Source organism: Protopterus annectens, chromosome 15.part0, assembly GCF_019279795.1.
Source record: "Protopterus annectens isolate FY-2018-M chromosome 15.part0, PAN1.0, whole genome shotgun sequence".
Taxonomy (NCBI): Eukaryota; Metazoa; Chordata; order Ceratodontiformes; family Protopteridae; genus Protopterus; species Protopterus annectens.
This window is the reverse complement of record NC_056749.1, coordinates 652949632-652972553: the sequence shown is the minus strand read 5'-3', so window position 1 is coordinate 652972553 and position 22922 is coordinate 652949632. Positions and strand designations below refer to the sequence as shown.

General features: G+C 36.3%; 1 protein-coding gene across 1 annotated transcript in view; it reads right to left on the bottom strand.

Moving 5' to 3' along the window:
* Positions 1-22922, bottom strand: part of FRMD7 (FERM domain containing 7) — a 762912-nt gene that overhangs the window by 18230 nt on the left and 721760 nt on the right. The gene's annotated exons all lie outside the window — the stretch shown is intronic.

Here is a 22922-nt window from a genome sequence, read left to right as displayed (position 1 = left end):
ATTATTTCCAAAAGACAGGTATAGTAAAGTTTCAAATGGTCCATTTGTCCAGATTTATTAGTGCTGATAATAATTTCCGACTTGAAATTGACCATTTGATCACCCTCTTCAGTGCATGAGGTTATCCTAGCAGTTTAATGCTGGATATTAAACATGAAGTGGTCAGTGATAGAAGTTCCAGGTTCAATACGTTATTGTGTAATGTGAACATTTTGGTGACATCAGTACCAGTTAATTCTGTACCAAGTCATAAGAATGTTCAAAACAATTCTTTATCTTTCCAGTGATCCCCACCAGTATATGAGAACACTTTGAGACAACTGAAATTCAATTTCTTCTGATGAATTCACAGTTAAATTGGGAGAGGTTCTCCATGTAGTTTTTAGTAGAGACCAAAACCTATTTGAATTTGAGACTACCACCCCCCATGACAAAATGCCATTATATGGCAAAATTCAGTACTTACTTGATTGGTGTTACATTCTTATAAAAAGGGGATATATTTTATTAGGGTATTTACTCTGATGAAGTTCTTGATTACAAAGCAAAAGCACCTAGTGCAATAATTTTTTCATCTCTTGGTGACTCCTGTAGGCAATATTTTATTTGTTTTATATATTTTGTTTTTATTTGCATGTGCAACTAATTTTTGGGTGGTATTGACAGTCATTGCATGAATGTGTTAAGGCTGTCTGTGCAGTCTGCAAATAAGCACAGCAAAACCATTATTCATAGAGGCACCTTACGCTGATAGTCATGAATCAGTGTAAGCAAATGAACTAATAATGAGATGTAAATGAGAAACAATGTAAAATGAGGTCTATATTATATGCTCGAAGGTTTAAAACTTCGACTCTCATATGATTGACACCATATGAGTAAAGTTTTAAAACTTCGAACAAATAAAAAATTGAAAAAAAAAAAACTTACTTGAATGTTCCGGCCCTGCACCCCACCCCACCCCCCACTACTTAAATATACCAATTCTGAGATCGCACTACATTGAAGTAAAGGGAAATATTTCCTACGGTAATTTCCATTGAAACTTGTGAGCTTTCAAAGGTTCGCTCATATGGTGTCGACCATATGAGGCTCGAACTTTTGAATGTTCACAATTTCGAATGGAACGCTGTAAAATGGCATATGTTAATGAGGCCTATTGCTCCCTACTTGCAATTCCTAGTCAGTATTTCCCATTTTTCTGCACCATCTGCAGATTCATTATAAAAGGCTGAATTGCACCTTTTCTATCTACTTTGTAATCCATGGTGATGCTGTCATTTTCTGCTACCCTTGCTGCCTCTTGGTGTGAGCTTCTTGTGTTGGCCTAGCCAAAACTGCTTGTGCTCAGTGGTGCTCACCAGCTAAGAGGGTAGAGAATAACTCAGTATAATTTTGACATTCAGGAGATACTTGATAGATTGAGTAAAAAGGGATATTGTAAGGGTCTTAGTGAGTATGTATGGCCCCGACAGGGGCAATGGGGGGATGTGTGGAATTCCTATCCATGTGGATACAGAGATATATATCCTGACTACTTGCCAGGGAACCTACCAGAGGGAGACTGGGAAATGTTGGTTATCTCACTGGCTTCTGCCTGAATGATACTCTGGCAGCTCCTGGATGCACTCTTGGCACATGTGGTTAGTCTTTACCTACCTCTCAGCTGTACAGGTTTTTGCAGAAAGTCCAGATTTTTGCCTCATATTTTTGGTATGTTCTTCCTAAAATCTGTTTCTTTCTGGCAAATAGCTGAGGATTGAAGTCATTACATGATGACAAACATTTGAGTTTAAGACTCCACATCCTTCAGACAATTCATGATAATGCAAAACCTATTATTCTATCAACTTTCTAAGTTTGTAAGAGCAACATTTAAAATCTGTCTCTATTTGTCCCCCCATCATTTTAGGCTTAGTCCAGATTTTTTACTCTAAGAGGTTGAGAAGTACCTCTATTTCTCAGTATCACTGAGCCTGGACTATGCATGCCTTTTATGGGGTGGCAAGTTTCCCTGAGATACCCAGTGTGATAGATTGCACCGATGTTACAATTAGGGCCCCAGCTAGTCTACAGGCGGAGCAGTACTGCAATGGGAAAGGCTACCATCATCATCATCATCATCATCAGGTAGCATGTGCAATATGTGGGGGTGCATCACCAATACCTTTGCCAGCATCCTGGCAGTGCACACGATTCCCATATCTGGCACACCAACTCACTCTACTGCCTCTTCCTACATGGAAGGATGCCCAGTGGTAATCTTGTTAGCAAGTGGAATAATAATTTTTTTCTGTTTCTTTTAAGTAGTTAGTCATGGTAAAATGGATTGCAGAATGCTAAAGCACTTTTTCCTTTATTTTGTCCCTACCCTCCTTTTCTGCCTTTTTTTTTTCAGAAAATGCTGGATATCCACTGGAGCCATGGCTCATGATACCAGTGAGAAATCCAAGTGGGGCTGTAGAACAAAACTTCAGTACAGCCCTGCTCCAGACCCACTTTGTCATTGAGAGGGTTTTTGGCCTCTTGATGAGTCATTTTAAGTGCCTGGATGAGTCTGTGTGTATCCTTCAGTATGACCCAGCTACTGCCTGCAGGATGTTTACTGTGGGGTCCATTCTGCACAACATGACAATGCACCAGTCTGTTAGTAAAGTGACCCATGCTGTCATTGCATCTCTCAGTTCCAGTCCTATCTTGACTAATGCTGACAAGCTGGCAGCAGTAGTAAGGGACTCCATGTGACAGGCTCACGCATGGCATAGAGCTGCACAGGTAAAGAAGTAGCATCCAGTGCAGAACTATGGACCATGACATTCATATTAGTGTTTCCTTTCTTGTTAAAAACTCAGAGTATAATTGATGCATGTAGTGATGTCCGTGGGCTGTGCGGTGCATGGTCTTCTGTCACTGGTCATTAGACATTCCTTCTCATCTTTAAATACTTTTTTTGTTTCAGAACAGGTACTCATATTACTGTTAGTAAAACGCATGCCTGAGTACTTACTGACACCTGTTCAGTGATGTTGTAAAGCCATTATATAATGAGTAATCACATTTTAACTGTTTCACACAATAAATTCCGCTAATGTGGTGTACCTAAGTATGCATGTACTGAATATTCTGAAGTAGTGCAACTAATAAAAAGTGATACTTCAATATTTAACATTAGTTCATACTTTGCAATTGAATGAAAATGTATTATATATTTATTTTTTTTATATTATGCAATGTTTCCTCAGTTTGAACTTTATCTGTTAAGGTACTGTACATTAGACTATTTCATTTTGCCATACACAAGAATTTGTGGCCTCAGAGACAAAATCATTTGTGCAGTGGTGAGGGTGAACTTACAGGAAAGGTTGTTTGCATGGCAGGATACTAATTTTAATCTTATTTTTTTTATTATTGATTCCCTAGTACTACTTTTGAACTCTATGTAATTGTCAGCTGTAACAATAGCAATGCATAGAACATTAATGGTGTTATTCACTGGGATCTTATGTTATGCTATGATATACAGCTTTATTTACACAATTCCATGGTGTTTTTAGTAGTACCATTACAGGAATGAAATGCATAGAGTTGAAAGGTGTCCTAAGTACTTTGTTACTACATTGAGTTAAACATTATCATGTGTGTGTGTGAAGGTCAAATTGTAAGTGACAAATATCACACTTGAATCACAGAAGTTTAAGATAAAATGTGTTTTGCGCCTCTCCTACAGATAGGCCGGGTGATGGTACAAGTTATTTTGAAGAGTGGGTGTCATGAGAGCTGGATAGTAAGTTGATCTCTTTCTTTTTAATTTCTCTAAGTCTTTTGGGTTTCTAATACCATGGTGAAAATGGACCCCATTCCTACATCAAATTATGATTAAAGTTCATGAAAGTAGTATCATTTCAGTCTCTGATGTTAACCAGAAAGGCTCTTTGCAGCATTCGCAATGTGCCCAGTAATGACTCTTGCAATTCATATGGAGTTACATGTATTGGTAACAAATCTAAGTATGATTATAAATTCTTTTTTATAAGACCCATTTATCCTACTACTATTGTCTGGGTATCCTTCTTCCATATTGCCCTTGTTTCTGCCTGCAAATCCTGGGTATTTTATGACTTTTTGTGTCTCTGTATATAAGATACTGTAGTCACTGGGTGTAGCAATTTCAATGATCAACGCTACTTTTGACTTTTTTTCATGAACTATTACAGCTGGTTTTCTCGCATCTGTTTTTTGAACTGTTGGCAATGGGTGATCCCATGTAATATCCCATGTAATATAAACTTCATCATTTTCTATAATGCTTTGTGGCTCATGTTTCCAATGTTTTTCAGCTACTTCAGTGTTATAATGTTTGCATAATCCCCAGTGCAGCAGTCTTGCCGCATTATTATGCCTTGCAGTATACAGTCCTTCTGCCATTAGTATATCAAAACCAGCAACAAAATGTGCGACTGTTTCCAAATCTGTTTTACAAAATCTACACTTGTGTGTTTCTCACACATATTCAGTGGACTTTGTAAACCAATGTGTATGTAGTCCACTATCTTGGACCACCAATATTAAACTTTCATCTTTTGGTTTAAATTCACCTTTCCTTAACCATTCCTGCATTTGATCCTGATCAACATGAGGTTATTACAAGAGTTTTCTGTACTTGCAACTATATTTATGCCTTTTCTACATTTCTTGCCTTCTAATCTGATCCTTCACCTTATATTGTTTCTTTAGTTTTTGGCAAAACTCTTACTATGTTTGGGTCTTATGAGGTCAGTAGATACGTATATAATCCTATGATTGCAGATCTATACATGTACTTCATCAGTTCCCAAATATTTATACACCCCGTCTTGCTTTATATCACATTCTTGTCCCAAAATGATGTTTTCTTGGTGCTGCAGCTTTCCTGCTTTAAAGGTTGCTTTTGCATATTTATCCAGACCAAATGACATTCTTATATCATCTGAAAAAGTTTTGACCACTTGCAATTGTGCTTTCAGTTCCTCATCAGATGAACTATACAGTTTTAAATCATCCACAAAAGGAAGATAAGAAGTCTTTACACTTCGTTGTTTTTTGGGGAGCCAAATTGTAGCCATGACATAATCTGTTAAGTAGACAGCTCAATGGGTTAAGGGCAAGACAAAAGAGCAGCGGTGACAAAGAGTCACCCTGGAATAACAATTTGTCCTTTATCATGTATAGTGTATAGTCATCCCCTTTGGCAAAAACAAAGTGCCCACAAATTACCACATAAGTGGTAATCCATTAAGTACGGAAGAAGTAATTAGGGACCTGGGGACCCAAGTTGATAGCAATCTCTCATTTGACAACCACGTGGCCAAAGTGGTTAGAAAAACATTTTATATAGCCCACCTAATCATGAAGGGATTCACATCTAGATCAGGGGAGGTCATCGTGCCTCTTTACTCATCCCTCATCAGGCCCATAATTGAGTACAATGCCCCTTTTGGGATGTACCTTACCAGACACCTGCAGCAACTGGAAAGACCTCAAAAGTACCTCACCAAGAGGATCAAAGGGCTCAAACAGATGCCATATGCTGCCCGGTTAAAGAAACTCCAGCTCTACTCAGTGGCATACTGCCTGCTCAGAGGCGATCTGTGCCTGATGTATAAAGGCATGTCCAACCCGGAATTAATGGACATGCTGCACCTCAGAAAATCCAAATCCCATCGAGCTACGCGCTCGAGAGACTTGAACCTCAGCACTGAAATAAATAGGACATGCTGGAGGGACAGATTCATAACCCAGAGGCTCCCTTTACTCTGGAATAAAATCCCAGTCCAGGTTAGGTAGAGTCCCTCATTGACTCTCTTCAAGAGGAATCTTGATGAGTGGATGGGGGATCGTAGGTTTACCCCGGGTATCACTTCTGTGTCACTGTTAGACAGAGGCACAGTATACTAACCTCAAAAAAGGGCATAGCAAAATTAATTTAAAATGGGTGGCGAAAGCCAAACACACTCTGGCTAGGCTTATAAATGCCCTAGGGCAGATAGCCTAGTATGAACCTATGAACCTAATCATGGCTTAACTGCAAAGTGGTTTGCCACTGCAGTGTAATCGATCAGTGTAGGGTATATCTTACGCATTTTCTTTTATCCATGAATGTGGAATACTGTGAAATTCTTTTTTGTAGTCTATCCATTCCATACTTACTGTAGATTCTTCCCCTTTTTACAGTTATCCATTATGACTTTAACAACAAATGATCCTTTGTTTCCTGTGACTTTCTTTTGTTCCCCTTTTGTTCTACTGCCCTGATTGAGTTTTCTTCTAAATGACTATAAACACTGTCAGCATCAGTTCCAGTGTATAGCTTATACAGAAGGCAAGTTATTTGTGTATAGTTTTTAGGATAGCTTGTAGTTTAGCTCTTAAGTAAGAGTATTGTTTTTCCCAATGTTAACCAGCTTGGTGTCTGCTTGTGGTGTGGATATAAATAGTTCTTACTCATGGCTAAATCTTCATGTAAAGATGTTAATACTTTTAGCCAGAAGATAGGTAATGCATCTGGACCTGGGGTTTTCCAGTTAGGAGCTTTTCTTAATTTTGTTTTTCTATATTTGGCCATTACATCATCCCATTTCATATCCTGTACATTTAAACATTATTTCTATCCATTTAGCATCTTTGTTATGTTTAACAGGATCTTCATAGATATTTCTCCAAAATGATTCCATTTCTTCTTTTATTGTTGGTGTTTCAATTCCTTTTGCTTTGTTTCCAAACTCTCTATAAAAGTTTTTTGGGTCATCAATAAATTGCTTATTTTGTACTTTTCTTTTTCTGTGTCATGGCCTACTTGATGCAGGTGATCCTACAGACACTGATCTGACAGTGCTTCAGGACTGGGACCTTGAATGAGAGCTTCTGCTAGGTGTAGATGAATGCTGACATGGCCTGCTTGTTCTCCACGATGGATTACAGTACTTTCTTGAGAAGCACTTGTAGTCTCATGTGATCTACCCTCACATGTCTGGACAAAAACCCATCCTTTTCTCCTTCCAAGACTATCTCCTACTTGAGTCTGCTAAGGCCTAATTAGTTCATGAATGGATATGGCCGTGGATGCTTGGTGTACTACCGTACTACAGCTCAGTGTGACCATGGCATTACCCCTGCTCTTAGTCTTGCCACCTATCCATTTTTTCTGGACTATCCAGAAGTCAAACAGATTGTCAAATAGTCTAGAAAACATTGTACAAACTCCAGTATTCTGTTTCAAAAAATGAAACCAGGTATTGGAGTTTGTTAGATCAGCAGAAAGAAATCACCATAAATGGAAAAACAAGTCAGACTTCGTGACTTGACCTGACTTGGCAATGATATTACAAAATGGATAGAAATTGGACAGGGAGATGGGTGGGGTTATGGGAGGTAATATTCAATTATTACTCAATTTCAGATGAGAATGTTTTAAAAACTTCAGTCCACAGGAAATTTAGTGAAGGCACACAATTTTTGTATGGTGAAAGCTGCCATCCACCCCATTCAATACATGCTATTCCCTTTGGTGAATTATTTTGCTTGTATAAGTTATGTAATACTGAAGAGTATCTCAAACATGAACTAGATGAAACTATAGACATGTTTAAAAATAGGAGCTGTGATGTGAAGACAATACATGATAGCTAGCAGAAATTCATACACATAGTTAATGGACACCAGAAAAGTAACCAGGATGGACAATACACTGGGGCTGTCCATAAGAAAGAGACACATGAAAATATATTTTTTGTTACAACATGCAGTTGCCTTAGTCCCAAAATAATAGATCAAGTTAGATATTTCTGGAAATATATGACATCTTTAAGGGATGCTTCAGAGTTGTTGAACAAAGAACTAGCATTTTCCTACAGAAAAGGAAAAAGTATACAGAATTTTTTGGTAAGAGGTAAATGCAGTATTCCATCTCCCAATATACCATATAGTTTGACAGTGGGTAGGTACATTTGCTTGTGGCAAGTGCAAGCCTTGCAAGTATGCAATAAAAACTTTTCCTAGAATAAATGATGTTTGTTTTAGAACTTCTGACCATTTTACTTGCAATACTGAAGGCGTTATGTATGTCTTGAGATGTCCTTGCAACAAATTTTATATTGGAGAAACAAAAAGGTATTTTAAAACTAGTATTTTAGAGCATGTGAGGGATATTGTTAATAATAAAGCAGAGAGCTCTATAGCTGAACATTTTAGTTTGTTTCATGATGGAGAGAGTAAAGGGCTACAAGGCCCTGTTTTGTAAAAAATACAAATATCTAGATCTGATGTTTCTTTTATCAAGAAACAGTTGCTTTTAAAAGAACCTATTTACATTTTAAAATTTGACAGCCTGTCTCCGAGGGGACTAAATGAAGAATGTAATTGGAGAGGACTTCTTTAATTGTATGATTGTTTAATTGGTGTATTTGTGTAGGTATATTTGGGACAAGTTTTTTACTTTGTCTTATACTCCTTGAAGGCTTTGGCCGCGGCATCAGAGTTTATTTAATTTGTTGCATATACTGGTGGTAGTTTCTTTTTTGCTACAAGGCAATTTTTTATTTTGTGCATCAGTTGATCATGACATTACCCCTGCTCTTAGCTTTGCCACCTATCCATTTTTTATGGACTATCCAGAAGTCAAACAGATTGTCCAGTAGTCTAGAAAACAATGTACAAACTCCAGTATTCTGTTTAAAAAAATTAAACCGGCTATTGGAGTTTGTTAGATCAGCAGAAAAAATCACCGTAAATGGAAAAAGAGGGCACTCTTCCTGACCTGACTTGGCAATGATATTACAAAATGGGTAGAAATTGTACAGGGAGATGGGTGGGGTTATGGGAGGTGTGAAGTGTGTGGCCCTTGTCCAGTTTTGGCCACAGCGAAAGATAGCAATCCTACCTTCTCTGTGCCAGTTCCATATAGTGCTGGAAATATTGGTGGAGAGGTTCATGACTTTTCTCCCTCTACAAGCTGAAGTGTAATGCCAGCATATGCTTGACTGTGTGATGCACTGCCACATCCTGCAGAGTTACTACATATTGTGGGGTTTCAGATCCTACCTTTAAACTTGGGGACTGCATGCCACTTCCATCAGGCTGTCTCATAAATATAGCTATGTTATCATCATCACCATCTTCAACAGCTAATCTGCTGCTGATATCCTCCAAATATATTGGTACAGTGGAACTATGTGTTTCCACTGTTGACCCTGTAAAAAAATATTTGAAAGCATTGCTTATAAAGAAATAACACACACTACTGTATGCTGAGCAAGGAGGTGTTGGGGAAGTCACCATGCACACTGGCTTCATTGTTATTCTCTACAGATATGGAAGTTTCACCTGTTACTAGTAATTGTGGTGTGATTAATGTAATCATTCCATGTCACCACTCAGTTCTCTACATAAATATATGTTACTGTTTTTAAACCGACATTCTTGAGCAGACAGTTTCTGCTGCAGAAGTTTGTAATAGCCAGTGTGCACACCACCTTTAATTATTCCACTGGCATTATCTTCTGTGTGTCAGTCATCCCCCAAATGTAGAGGAGGTATTCCTCATCTGGTGTTAAAAGGATAAGAAGTGGAGCCCAGTACTGATACAGGCAATTGCATTCTGCCTTACCCTGTCTCTAGCACACTCTACCATATAATTTGTCCTCTTTTTGTTCTGTGTTAATGTGATGTTTATTCTACTAACCGCATTAATGTCCATTACAACTTAATTCCAGGCTTTAGCCCCCTCAGCTTGTTTGTGCTTCTCTTTACCAGATGTGTACCATATTTCTTAAGGGCTGCCATGAGTATATGACTTTCTTCATGGCTGAAGTTCTTTCTCTGCCTTGATTCCCCTTTTTGCATCATTACTGCACATAAAAATATGCCACAGTCATACACAAAAAAAAAAAAAAAATCGATGTAATTACCAGTCAAACAACACAACATCAAAAACATGTCTACTATCCTCAGAAAAAAATGTCAGGTGACACAAATCCCTTATTTATATACACACGCAGAGTCTCAGTCTAGCCAAGTAAAGTTCTGCTGCAGTAATTTTTGCACCATAATGACTACATTCACAATAGTAATGAAAGCAGTTTAACAGATCCATTCTTCCCCTAGCCCCTACCGCATTCATGTAATCACAATACTGTCATTTTTATTCATCAGTGAGACTCAGAAATCTCTAAGAGAGGCACATGTATGTTGAGCCACTAAAACATCCTTGCCACTTCAGTACTTCACAATTAAATCACTGCATGTATGCCACATGAGCATAATCACGTAATGACATCAAAGTACATGATTTCCTCAGTAATCTCTGTTCATTTCTACTACTGTTGTAATGATTTTCCATTCAGTAATGACAGCTTTACAGTATTCACTAAAGCCATTGTACTATGTCATATCAGTAATGCAAAACATTTATAGAAGTGAACTCAATAATCTTATATCGTTTTGAATGATGTCATATTAATTTTCAATATTTCTATTATTTTTTCCTTATTTTAAAAAGTATGTGGTTTCTCAAGTCATTTGCCACCTAGTTTGAGTCTAGCAAGTTAATATGGTGGTGATAAACTTATTCACATATGTTCAGAGTCATTTACACATTCTGAATGCAAATAAGGTCCTATGAACTGCACTAATTATGTACATAATTAGGTGGTGTCTACTAATGAGAGCTGCCTAATTTTCATGTGAATGTGCTAGTTAAAGTGGCTGAATCTGTAGCACTCCTCAGCAGCCCCCAGCATGCCCCAGGTATGTCTGGATAGCCTCAGTTGGTCTTAAAGCTAACCATGTTTAGAAAAGGCAAAATGGAGTCATATACATGTGAGCTTGTACAAACATGAAGTATAATCCCTGCCCAACTTACATCATCTGGCACTTAGCATTTACTAAGAGCTGGTACTGACATACACATGAATATTTATTTATGCAAAAAAAAAAAACATTAATAAATGACATTCGGGTGTAATACTCCAAGAAAGATGGCTAAGACAATGCACAGCAGCAGCAGTTGTAAGCAATACCAAAAAAACCCAATGATTTCATGAATGACCTTTATCCATCATATAAATGAAATGAAAATGTATTCTTTAAAAAAACAAGTAACAAAGCATTTTTGGTCAAACCAAACTTGCCAATAGCAGTACCAGTCTAACACCCTTGCTAGTTAACTTGGTTTGGTTAGTGTGATGTCACACCCCAGATGGAGTAGTTCTAAACCTGTGAACCACTGCCTTATTCATACCATCTTCATTCTGGTACTGCCACTTCAAATGATGACAGCACCTGTGAAAGCACAAGGCTGCACTGTAAGGAGACCAAAACAGTGCTCTATCCTCTGAATGATTCATTCCTGGATAAGATCCAGGCATGTATTAGGAGTAGTGAGTGGAAAAAAATAGACATCTATCAGGAGTTGGGTAAGCACCTGTCATCCTTGACAGGGTTCACCCACTCATGCCACCAAAGCTGTCACAAATGCAATGACCTACTGAAGCAAAGGCCAACTAGCAGGCTGAGTGAGATGACCAGGCAGCTAGAGTTCTATTTTAAATTTTTAGGGTCATATTAAACATAGGTTTAAAAAATAAACTATAAAAAAGTTGCATAATTGAGAGTATTTGCTACAAGAAATATGTGTAATTGTAAATATGTATCTATAATGTTTTTATAGTAATGCAAATGTATGATGATAAAGAAAGCATAAATATATCTATACACAGAACTGCGTTTGTAAACAAATATATGGAATGTTTATGTGATAACACAATTGTCTGTCTAAATACACATGTATATGTATGCTTAAAGAAATATATGTAAGTAATCTTATATATGTTTGTAAATTACAGATATAAATTTGCATGACTATGCTTACTTTTTCATATATATAAATGTATGTAATTTTACAAAAACCCAAAACATATTTGAATTGCCTCATAATTTCATTCACAGTATTGCATTACCTTGGTCAGTAGTTCAAGTGCATGTAGACAGTTTTTTTTTTTTTGGAAAGAAAGTATTTTGTTGGTGTAGGCCAGAAAAAATATTTAATAGTTTAATATAATCAGTCATTTCTTCCACAATATTAATGCACATACAAGATGGCTGAAGTCAACCACCACACCCTAGTCAAAATGGAGGTTGGGGGAGATTGCAGTGTCAAGTGAATGACCAGCAGAAAATGTATTAAGAAATGACCAGTTGCATTACTTGTGTATACATTTTTAACCACCCCTTACATGCTAGTAGTTATTAGGCAGAAAACTATCAAAACACAAATTATTGTCCTGATGAATTTATTCTGCATACGTCTGTCACACTATTAAACCTTCCTTGAATTGCTACATTTTTCTGTGTGTGCACAGCTTATGTCTGAACAAAATTCACAGACTGTTACAAGAAAATTAAATTTAACTATGCAAGCCACAGTAGTTTAAAGTTGAACCTAGACTAAAAGTGTTTGGAAATATTTCAGACAACACCCTTCTCCCAGATAAGCTGTGCACACATATTAAAATGTAACAATTTGAAGGAAGACACAGTGATACTATTTATAACTTGCATTAATTGAAATATTGGCACAGTAGTAGAATTCAGATATTAAACATTTAAATAAACATATACTAAGCACTTTCAGTACTGTGGTGGTGGTGCTGTGGTAGCATTGTCACCTCACAGCAAGACGTTGTGCCATTTGATTTTTAGCTAGAGCGTCTTCAGTGTGGAGACATGCGTGAATGGGCGTACCTTCGTTGAAGGTTGTGCGTCAGGGCTGGCAAACTCGGCATGTAAAAAATCTACTGCCAATCATTAGCGGACTGAAGTTCCACTGTGGTGACCCCTAACTGGGAAAAGCCGAAAGACACAAACAATACTAAGCACTTTCAGCAGGGAATAAAATGTATCGCATAATTTTTTTGGTTATATTAAATAATGTTAAGGAAAAAAGGTGAAACACATGCCAGAAGTCAGGATGTTTTTCAAAACTCAGTCACATTTTCTTATTTCAAATAACCTGCTCTAGGTTTATTCACACGCACGCTTGCAGCTGCACTCTTTGTTGATAACCACTACACAGCTACAAAATCCCAGACTATAAACACTACCCTTTGCTTATGAATTACGACTCATATGTAGCAGTATATTTATATGCAATTATGCATTTATTTTTTATCTCACTCCTTCAAATTATTTGGTCCCATGTTTTAACCTGATTTTGCAAATACTGTATTATGTGCATGCTGTGTGTGTATAGATTGATCAAAAGTGTTGTTTGGCTTCTACCTCCAGTGTACTTGATTAGGCGCTATATATTAATTTAGTCATTATTTATTTGTTTACTATTTGTTCATTGGGTAAGTAGACTGTTGTATTGACCAGAGCTGAAAAGACAGAACATACATCACAGTCTTTCAATCAACAATACTCAAGAAGAATGCTTTTTTGATAAGGACAGATTTCATTTAAGTTTTTATGGTGGCAGATTGTTGAGTAAAAAATATACATAGTTAGTGAAGCCATTTTTGGAATTCAGCCACATAATGCAAACAGAAAAGATAAGGGGAAGTAAAGAGAGATTAGTGAAAATGTGTTATGCAAATGGTAGGAGTCTGAATAAAAATTGATGAACTTGAATTAATTTGTAAGAATATTAATTGTGATGTGATAGTAGCAGAAACATGGAATTGTACAGATGACTATCTGAATATAAATTGTATGACTGAGAGGAAAAAAGGAACTGTGGATATGTAGAAGTTTTTGTTGCATCTTAGATTAGTGCTAGAGTTCTAGTTGCTGATTGTAGTGGGGAAATTCTACTTCTAGAGTATTTATTTGATATATTTACCCCAATACATCTATTGATATGTTATGAGTCCTACATTATATACAGTGGAACAGTGCTATTTTATTAGAATTTTAGTAAGTAATTATTTGGATTATGATAATTTAATTTTGTTGACTGACTTTTACTTTCCTAATATCAACTGGAAAGATTGGACATATATGTTCGCCATAGAAGAAGAATTTGTGGATATTTGTGAACTACATAACTTATCTCAACCTATACATTTCCCTACAAGAACAGAAAATATTCTTTATTTACTATTTACAAATATGTTAGAATAGAGAACATAAAAGAGTTATGTCCCTTAGGTAGTTCAGATCATAATGTCTTTGCGTTCACTGTAATAACAAATTCACATTTAAAACAACAGGCTAAGATTATTTTAGATAAAACTAAATTATTTGATGTAAGTACAACTGAGCTCATAAACTCATTTGATCTGTTTATGAAAAGTCTTGATGATTTTGTTAGTATGTGGGATAATTTTGAGCACACATGCTATGAATATTTAAATCAGAGTAGACAAACAATAACCAAGAAATATGATGCCTACTTACCCCCTTGGTGTAGCAGAAAACATTCTAAATTATTGAAGAAAAAAGAGAGAAGTTTAGTACATGGAAAAGATATAAAACTGATGCAGCTAAAAGAGCTTATAATTTAGTTGGTAGAGAACTGAAGAGCTTCTTACTGAAAGCTAAATGTAAGCATGAAGAACATCTTTTGTCTAATGTCTGAACAAAGAAATGTTATTCTTATGTTCAGAAATTTAAAGGTTGAAAAATGGCCTAGGCCATATTATTGTGAATAAAAAGTATACAATGAATGCCCATTTTTTAATTTGGACACTATAAGAAAACCACTGGGTTGCATGACAGGACAGTTCTCTGGATTTTGACAACTTACCAGGGTAGGTTTGAGTTACTTGCACTAAGTATATTTCTACAATTATTTCATCTGTCTTTAATGCGATATTTCATGGTTATGTCCCTTTAAGTTGGAAGCAACCAAAGACTTCTGCTTGTACGGCAAGTGCAATGGCCCAACAGTAAACAAAGTCAAATCCAAACTTTAAGTTGGAAGTCTGCAGATTTTATACCTATTCACAAAGATGATTCAATCGATATCTCCATTTATAGGTCAATTAGTCTAACTCCCTTGGTGGGTAAGAGTTCTGAGAGATGTTTACTATCCATCTTGACAACTGATTTGAAGGACCATCTGTTGGATCTGTCTCAACATAGTTTTACCTATAATAGATTAACATTTATTAATTTGACAACTTTTGCGACTCTGTTACTTTGGCCTTGGACAGGGTTTATCTGTTATTGTGGTATAAAAGCAATGTCTTTCGGCTTTTCCCCATTAGGGGTCACCACAGCAGATCACCAGTCTGCAGATTGATTGGCAGTGAAGTTTTTACAGTGCCAAGTTACCAGCCTAGCGCCCAACCTTCACAGAAGACACACATGCACGCACCTACCTGCATGTCTTTAAAACTCACTTGACCATAAGGAGGACATGCAGAATCTGCACAGAAGGCTCTCCAGCCAAGAATTGAAACAGGGAACCTCTTGCTGTAAGGCCATAATGCTAACCGCTGCACCTATAAGTAATTATTGATGCAATGCATGAAAAGCTGATAAATACATGCATTACACACTGGGTCTCAAATTGGCTGAGTGGGAGGAAGCAGCAAGTTAGAACTAAGAATTATTTATCTAACTGGGCTAAAATGATTAAACGGGTTCCACAAGGCTCATTACTGGGCCCAGTATTATTTACTATAGTTTTTTTTTTCTCCGATACCAAAACATTTCTCTATCTGGATGGCCACATATGCCCAATGATATAAAATATGGACAAGTTATAACATCATCAAGGGGTATAAAACAATTTAATCTGTACTTTGGTAAAGTAGCTTTTTGGTTAAATTATAATGGGGTAAATATTAATAAAGAAAAATGTGGGGTCCTTTACTTTGGCAACCTAGTTTGGATAGCAAGGTGAAATTAGGAATGAGTTTTATCAAATTTGTTAGAATATAAATATTTGGGCACTGGAATTTGTAATAATTTTAAATTTAGATCACATGTCCAAGTAATTAAAAGCAAAATGCTCAAAGCTGTAGCATTGATTTTTAAGAACTTTTTTCAAGGAATATAGAATTATTTAAAAAATATACTTATTGCATATGTTTGCCTTATACTGACTATAATATGACATTCTGTGCACATACCAAAGGGGATTTATTAATTTTGGAAGGAATACAAAAGAAATTTACAAAGACAATTTATGTATTGAAAATCTTCCATATCAAGCTACATTTGAAGTTTTAGGCCTTTTTTCATACATTATAGGTTTATATGAGGAAAGTTGCATCTAGCTTATCAGGCATTAAGGAAATAGGAGCTCAGATTATTATTAAACATTGAGTTTACAGATTATATTCAAATTACTAGGGGGTGTAATTATTATTTTTAAATTGGCAGATGTAGAACTGTTACTAGAGCAAACTATATCACATTCTGTGGTACATACAGGGAATAAACTTTCTCTATTAATTAGACTATCTGAATCATTATATCCATTTAAAAACATCTCATTAACTGGCTTGTTACTAAGGTTTATAGATTTATATTGGAGCCTGTGTTTTAACTGACATTTTGCCCCAACACAGTTTTTTCAAACTATTGAAACTGTATACAAAATGTATACATAGCAAATTCAGAACATATTAAAATTGAATGCAGATAGAGTAACATTACAAAATGTAAGCTAGGATGTACATAAAATACAGTGCATGCATTCTAGTATTCATGAAATGGGATGATAGTAATCATGGTAGCAGTTGCAGGTAGATTCAGTAAAGAAATGCTCTTTAACTGCATCTTTGAAATTTTTATGTTTTTTAGATTTTTGATATCTGTATGCAGGTGGTTCCTGGTAGCAGATCCCAGGCTAGAGAAGTCTGTCTCACCTACAGCAATTTTAAATGGAGAGTGTTCAGAAATGAAACTGTTGTCCTGTGTACTTCTAAGTACATAAGAGCTGTCTTGCAAAGGTAGTTTCAGTCTTAGAGGAGCAGTAACCGTGTTTTAGCACCTTGTAAATTAGAGTGCTAAGAAGAAAAGTGGCCCTAAGAGGCACTGAAAGCCATTTGGAATTTTTTAGCAAAGTGCAATGTTGTATCAGTGGTCTGCTAATAGAATGAATATGTAGATTTCATTCTCAGTGATCTGTATTCCTTTTAGCAGTAGTCCTGCAAGCAGCAGGTGAAAGGAAGTGACTTGATCCTGTAATATAATACAACCAAATAAAGCAAATGGAAGAAAAAAACACACCGGATTCTCCAAAAACAGTATAACAGTTAACACTTTTGTTTACTAAAATGAGCAAACTTCTTCAGACAATTTAAAAAGACAACAAGGACATTTAAATACAATTACTTGTCATGACATCATTTCCTTAAAAAAGACCAAGCCTCATTTTAAAGTGCCAAAACACTTTCCCACAAAAGTTGACCCATATGCAGAATAAAACACAATAAAGAATTACATACAAATAACCAACAAATATTTCTATATTACATATAAAAAATATATAAATATTATGAATATACCTTCTCCAAAGTCAAGAGTAATAAGTCTATCTAACTAAAGCTTTACATTTCAAAATACTCTTAATAGAAACTAAATCATTTAAACCTGGAGGGACCAAGGCATTCAATTTCAACTGCCAAACTAGTTTTTTCTCCTCTAGTTTCAAGTTCATTGGCCTTCCCCTAATATTATCAGGAATTTTTTCAATGACCAAAAATTTAAATTCATGTTTCGGAAACAAATTAATATGCCTTGCCAGGGCATTATTTAAATGTCTCTTGTCAATGGCATACAAATGCTCATATATTCTATTCTTAAGTGGCCTTTCCGTTTTGCCCACGTAAAAAAATGGGGCATTTTGAACATGAGCTCAAGTAAACCACTCCTCTAGTATTGCAATTAAATTTGTCATTAATATAATATTTTTTACCATTAATTATAAAAAAGGTTGTCACGTCAATATGCTTGCACCAACAGCAGGCCTCACATTTAACCATCTCACAGTGTGGAGGGTAACATTTCAAAGTGCTATTTTCCAAAAGTATTTTCAAGTTCCTGCCTTTCCTAAACACTACACAAGGAGAATTGCCCACATGTTGACTGATCGAGTAATCTTCAAGTAAAAAATACCAATTTTTAAAGATGATTGATCTCAAAAGGGGGGCATCAATTGAAAATGTAGTTATAAAACTCAATCTTGCTACGTCAACAACAGAAGACACAGGTAATGGTTTGGAATCAAAATCCCTAGTGTCCAGATCTATTATTAGTTCATTAGAAGTGACCTCCACATTGTCCAAATAAATATTCGGACCGTGGTCACCCAAATAAATATTCGGACCGTGGTCACCCAAATTGATAGTGCTATTACTATCCTTAATATTCAATAATGGTTTAAATAACCCAAATGATCTTTCAAATGAGATAAGTTCAATAAGTTCCTCCACTAATTTTATGGGGTATCCTCGTTTACTAAACATTTTCTTCAATGACCTACATTCATCCATAAACTCATTCTCCAAAGTGACCATCCTTGCGGCCCATACTCGTTGACCCTTAGCAACCCCCCTCTTCTGGTGAAAAGGATGACAAATGGAAAAATGAAGGAATGCGTTTGAGTATGTAGGTTTCCTATATATTTTAGAAATAAACCGTTTAATGAAGGACATTTAACCAATTCAACATCAAGAAAGCAAATACAATCAGTTTCAAATTCCCATGTAAATTCAAGGAAATTCATGAATTTGCTGATGTGTTCAACAAATGCTGCAGCAGAGTCTTTGTCACCCTGCCAAAGGATGAAAATATCATCCAAATAATGGGTGTACCATGCAGCCTTTTCTTGAAAAACAGGATCCTTAAAAAGGAATTGCTTTTCCCAGTGGGCCATCACTGTGTTTGCAAAAGTGGCACCACATGGAGACCCCAAGGCTACACCCGTTTTCTGTAAATAAAATTCTTTGTTAAACAAAAAATAATTGTTATTCAAAACTTGCTCCAACAAATAAATAATTAAATCAATAGAAGGACCATCCAAATGCTGTTCCAACAAAAAATCCCTAACCCATTCACAACCGAGGTCCTGAGGAATGGTTGTATATAGGTCATGGACATCAATGGTTAAAAAATTCCAATTCTCAGAAAAAGGAAAATTATTCATAGCACCTAAAAATGCCCACGGGTCCTTACATATCTGGGTTTCATTTTTCAGGGCTTCCTTGAGCTTGGCATCAACAAATTTCTCACAACCATAAGTAGTAGATTGCCTCCCATCAATAATAGGACGAAAGGGAGGTTTTTCCAAATTTTTATGGATTTTAGGTAAGCCAAATAAGGTGGGTGTAATTGGGTAAGGAATTAAAAGAAAGTTCAATAGATCAACATCAATACATCCCTCAATGAACAAATCATTAATGAAAACTTTAATTCTTTGATATGCTCCATTAATTTCATTGAGGGAGACTTTCACATAAGCCTCATTTATCAACAGAGCACTCATATTGTGGTAATAGTCTTCATTATCCATAAACACTAACCCACCCCCCATATTGGGCTTAATAATGCGAATATCAGCAAACCTTAAATCATCCAAAGCACCCTTTTCAGGTCAGGTTAAATTACACATTGCTATGTTGGATGGCCCCCTAGTATTCAGAAGTGTTCTGAAATCGTTCTCACATATTTTCTCAAACAATAAAATAGAAGGGTGTAAGACTGGATTGAATATGCTTGCAACCCTAAAATCTTTAGTAAGGCTAGAATTGTTGCCAAATAAAACATTCAAATTCAATTTCGTAGTGTAGGTTTTCAGGTCAATAAGTGTTCTTGCTAAGTCACGTCTAGTTGAAGGGACAAAGGTAAGTCCTTTAGCAAGGACATCAATTAGTAAAGGAGCAGGAACAAAGGTGGAATAATTGAAAATCCTGAAATCTTGTGTACTATTCAGTAAAATCTGAACTGTTCTTTGTTGGGAATTAATGGGGCTGGTATGTCCGATCAGACAAGGAGAAAAAGCTATCTCCTCCTTCTGTTCTGAGTTTTCCTCTTCCACTGTTGTTGTTGCTGAGGACGATTTTGTTGCCCCCCCCCCGGTGTTTGCTTTCTTGTGCCCCTGAAAACCCAGGTTTTGGTTTAAACCATTAATGTTGTTGGTATCATGATTATTTACATTGTTGGTAATATGCTTATTAGCAAGCCTCTCACTTCTCCTAACTGGGGACTCTTCATTCAATGTACTATCATTGATTTGCATTCCATTATTATCAACCACAGTAATAAAGTTTTCCCCAAAGGCACTTAGGTCACTGTTAGGCCCAGAGTTCACCTTCACATTTACATTAGAAGGAGGCAAAGGTACGCTAAACTCTTCTCATAGGCCAAGGAATCTCTGTTAAGTTTTCTAACTTTATTTTCTTTAATTTTGAGCAAAGCATTTTCAATACTAGAAAAAATGCATAAAAAATCAAATTTATAATGCAAAAGGTCATTGTCCAATCGAATGCTGGAATCCAATTCCGCCAGTTCACCTTTTAAAATATCCATTTGTCTACAATAATCTTTAATTAAAAAGTTCCATGAACTCAACACCCTGTCGCTCAAACAAACTTAAAAGTTCTTTGTGGAATGATGAGTTTGAAATTAACCCAGTAGGGAAACGCCATTGTCTAAGTCCCTTTGGGACTTGCTGTCTCTTGATACACTCAGACAAGTGCTGCACCTCAATTTGCAATTTTTTAAATTTAAATAGTTTAATATCATAAACTTTCAAATTGTTAATTAAAGTGCTTTCACCAATATCAGAGTTCCTAGTAGTGTCAGACTGCAAAGACCCATTGACAAAACAGACTGGATCTTTGAAGATATTGTTTCTTTTTAGTAGTGGTTTTTAAGTTTTACAAGTTTTACAACTTTAAGTTTTTCATTGCCATAAAGGTAATGTGTCTGCGATGTAAGCAGTGATGTAATTTAAATTGTGGCGGTTTTTAATTACAAGGACTTCTGAAGAAGTTTGCTTTAGTGCAAACGAAAAGCGCTTTAAGCCTTGTATGTATTTGTCTTATTTCTAGTAAATTTTGGAACGACTTTCTCGTCAGCTGTTTTTTGTTTTACAAGTTTTTAGTCGTTAGTGAATTCTTGGTCATATTTTTATTTGAACAAGGACTTTATTAGTCTCAAAATCTGTGTGTGAGGTAAAGGAAAGGGTATGGTTGAGTATCAGGACTAGTTTTCGCTGTTCATTGACATTCGTTTTTCTGTTCCCATTAAGATCTGTTGAGACAGTGAGGGAAATAGTGGCTAATTTTGGCTTACAATCAAAATGTCAAGGTGGCTTACCTCAAAAGAAGGACGAACATGGATCAGCAGAGAGACAAAACTGTGAACACAATTCCTGTCGACTGTGAAATGTCGATACAGAGATTGTGTTCGCAGTTTGCAGCATCTGTGTTTTGTGAAGGGCATTGCTCTACAGTGGGGATTAAGAAAATTACCCTTTTCCTCACTGTAGTGCAATCTTGGAGTTAGAATATATAAGTAGTAGGGGGTGTGGGGTGAAGGGGGGCTTGTCACCCTGTGAAACGGTAGGACATTTTTCGCCTCATAGCAGATGTTTTTTTCAGGATGGTGAGTGGTCGAATGTCTATTCTTTCCTTTGAAGGAAGCAACATTCTAAGCAATCGTGATAATTATTTTTCGTTGTTCTGGGTCAGGGATGTGAATGGTTGAGGTAAGTCACCTTAACATTTTGATAGTAAACCGGTAATTTCCCGGGTTGAGGCAAAGACTATGACAACATCTTTCTTGGGGTTAATTAGTAGTCTATTAATAGTGGACCAGGTACATAACTGAATGAAATTGTCCTGTAACTTGATATGCAGGTCACAGTGGCTAGTACTGGATTGCAGGAGCAGTATATCATCTGCATACATTATTAATTTGAGATTTGGTAATTCTATGGGGAGATTATTACCAAATAAAGAAAATAAAGGAGGACCTAGCACATACCATTGTGGCACAACTGTATTAAGTTTGTAGGCAGTATAAGATGAGACATTGATATAAACTTGGAAGGCTCTGCCTTTTAAATAGCTGTGAAACCAGCAGACAGTGTTATCTCTAGAGCTGAGTCTTTTGAGTTTGTTGAGAAGAAGCATATGTCTGATCATTTCAAAAGCCCTTGTCATGTCAACAAACAGACCTGCAGTAATAAGTCCTTCATTCAAGTTGCAGTAAATGGTATCAATGGCCATTACCAGGGCAGTAAAGGAACTGAAGGCTTTGTGAAAGCCATGCTATGCATCAGGTAACAGGCCATAGCTCATCTGCTTAAGTAGTTGATTGTATAAAAGTTTTTCAAATATTTGGTAATAGGGCAGAGGGTAAAAATAGATCTGTAATCCTTCAACCCTTTAGGAGAAGTGACTTTAGGTAGAGAGATTATAACTGCATACTTGAATGCTGGTGGGACAGTGCCTGAGGTGAGAGAACGAGAGAGGTTAAAGATATGAGCAAGGGCTTTTTTTCAGCTGCAAGCCTTAGGAAGGTGGGATGAAGATTGCTGGATTTAGATACCGAATTGTTGAACTTGAGAAGTAGGGACTTTGTTTTTCTGAAATTTTAGAGAAGTGAAAGGTTGCTGTATAACAGACTAGAGGGTGTAGTTCAGGGGATGAAGATCCTTGTTCTTTGTTGGCTGGGGAGTAAATTGTTGGAAAAGCTTTAGTTATGTCAGTTATGGTGGACTGCAAAAAGTGAGCATAATCAGCCAAAGTGGAATGATTCAGTGCTACAGGTTCATTCTCTGTAGCTGAAGAGTTATTTAATGTCTATGTTAAGCATGTTATTACTTTCCAAAACTGATGGAGTCTAGGCCAGTTTGCTTCCTGTTTTTGTCTAAGGTACTGTGCTTTTGCAGTATTTGCTGCAATTCTTGTTACTTTCCTTAAACT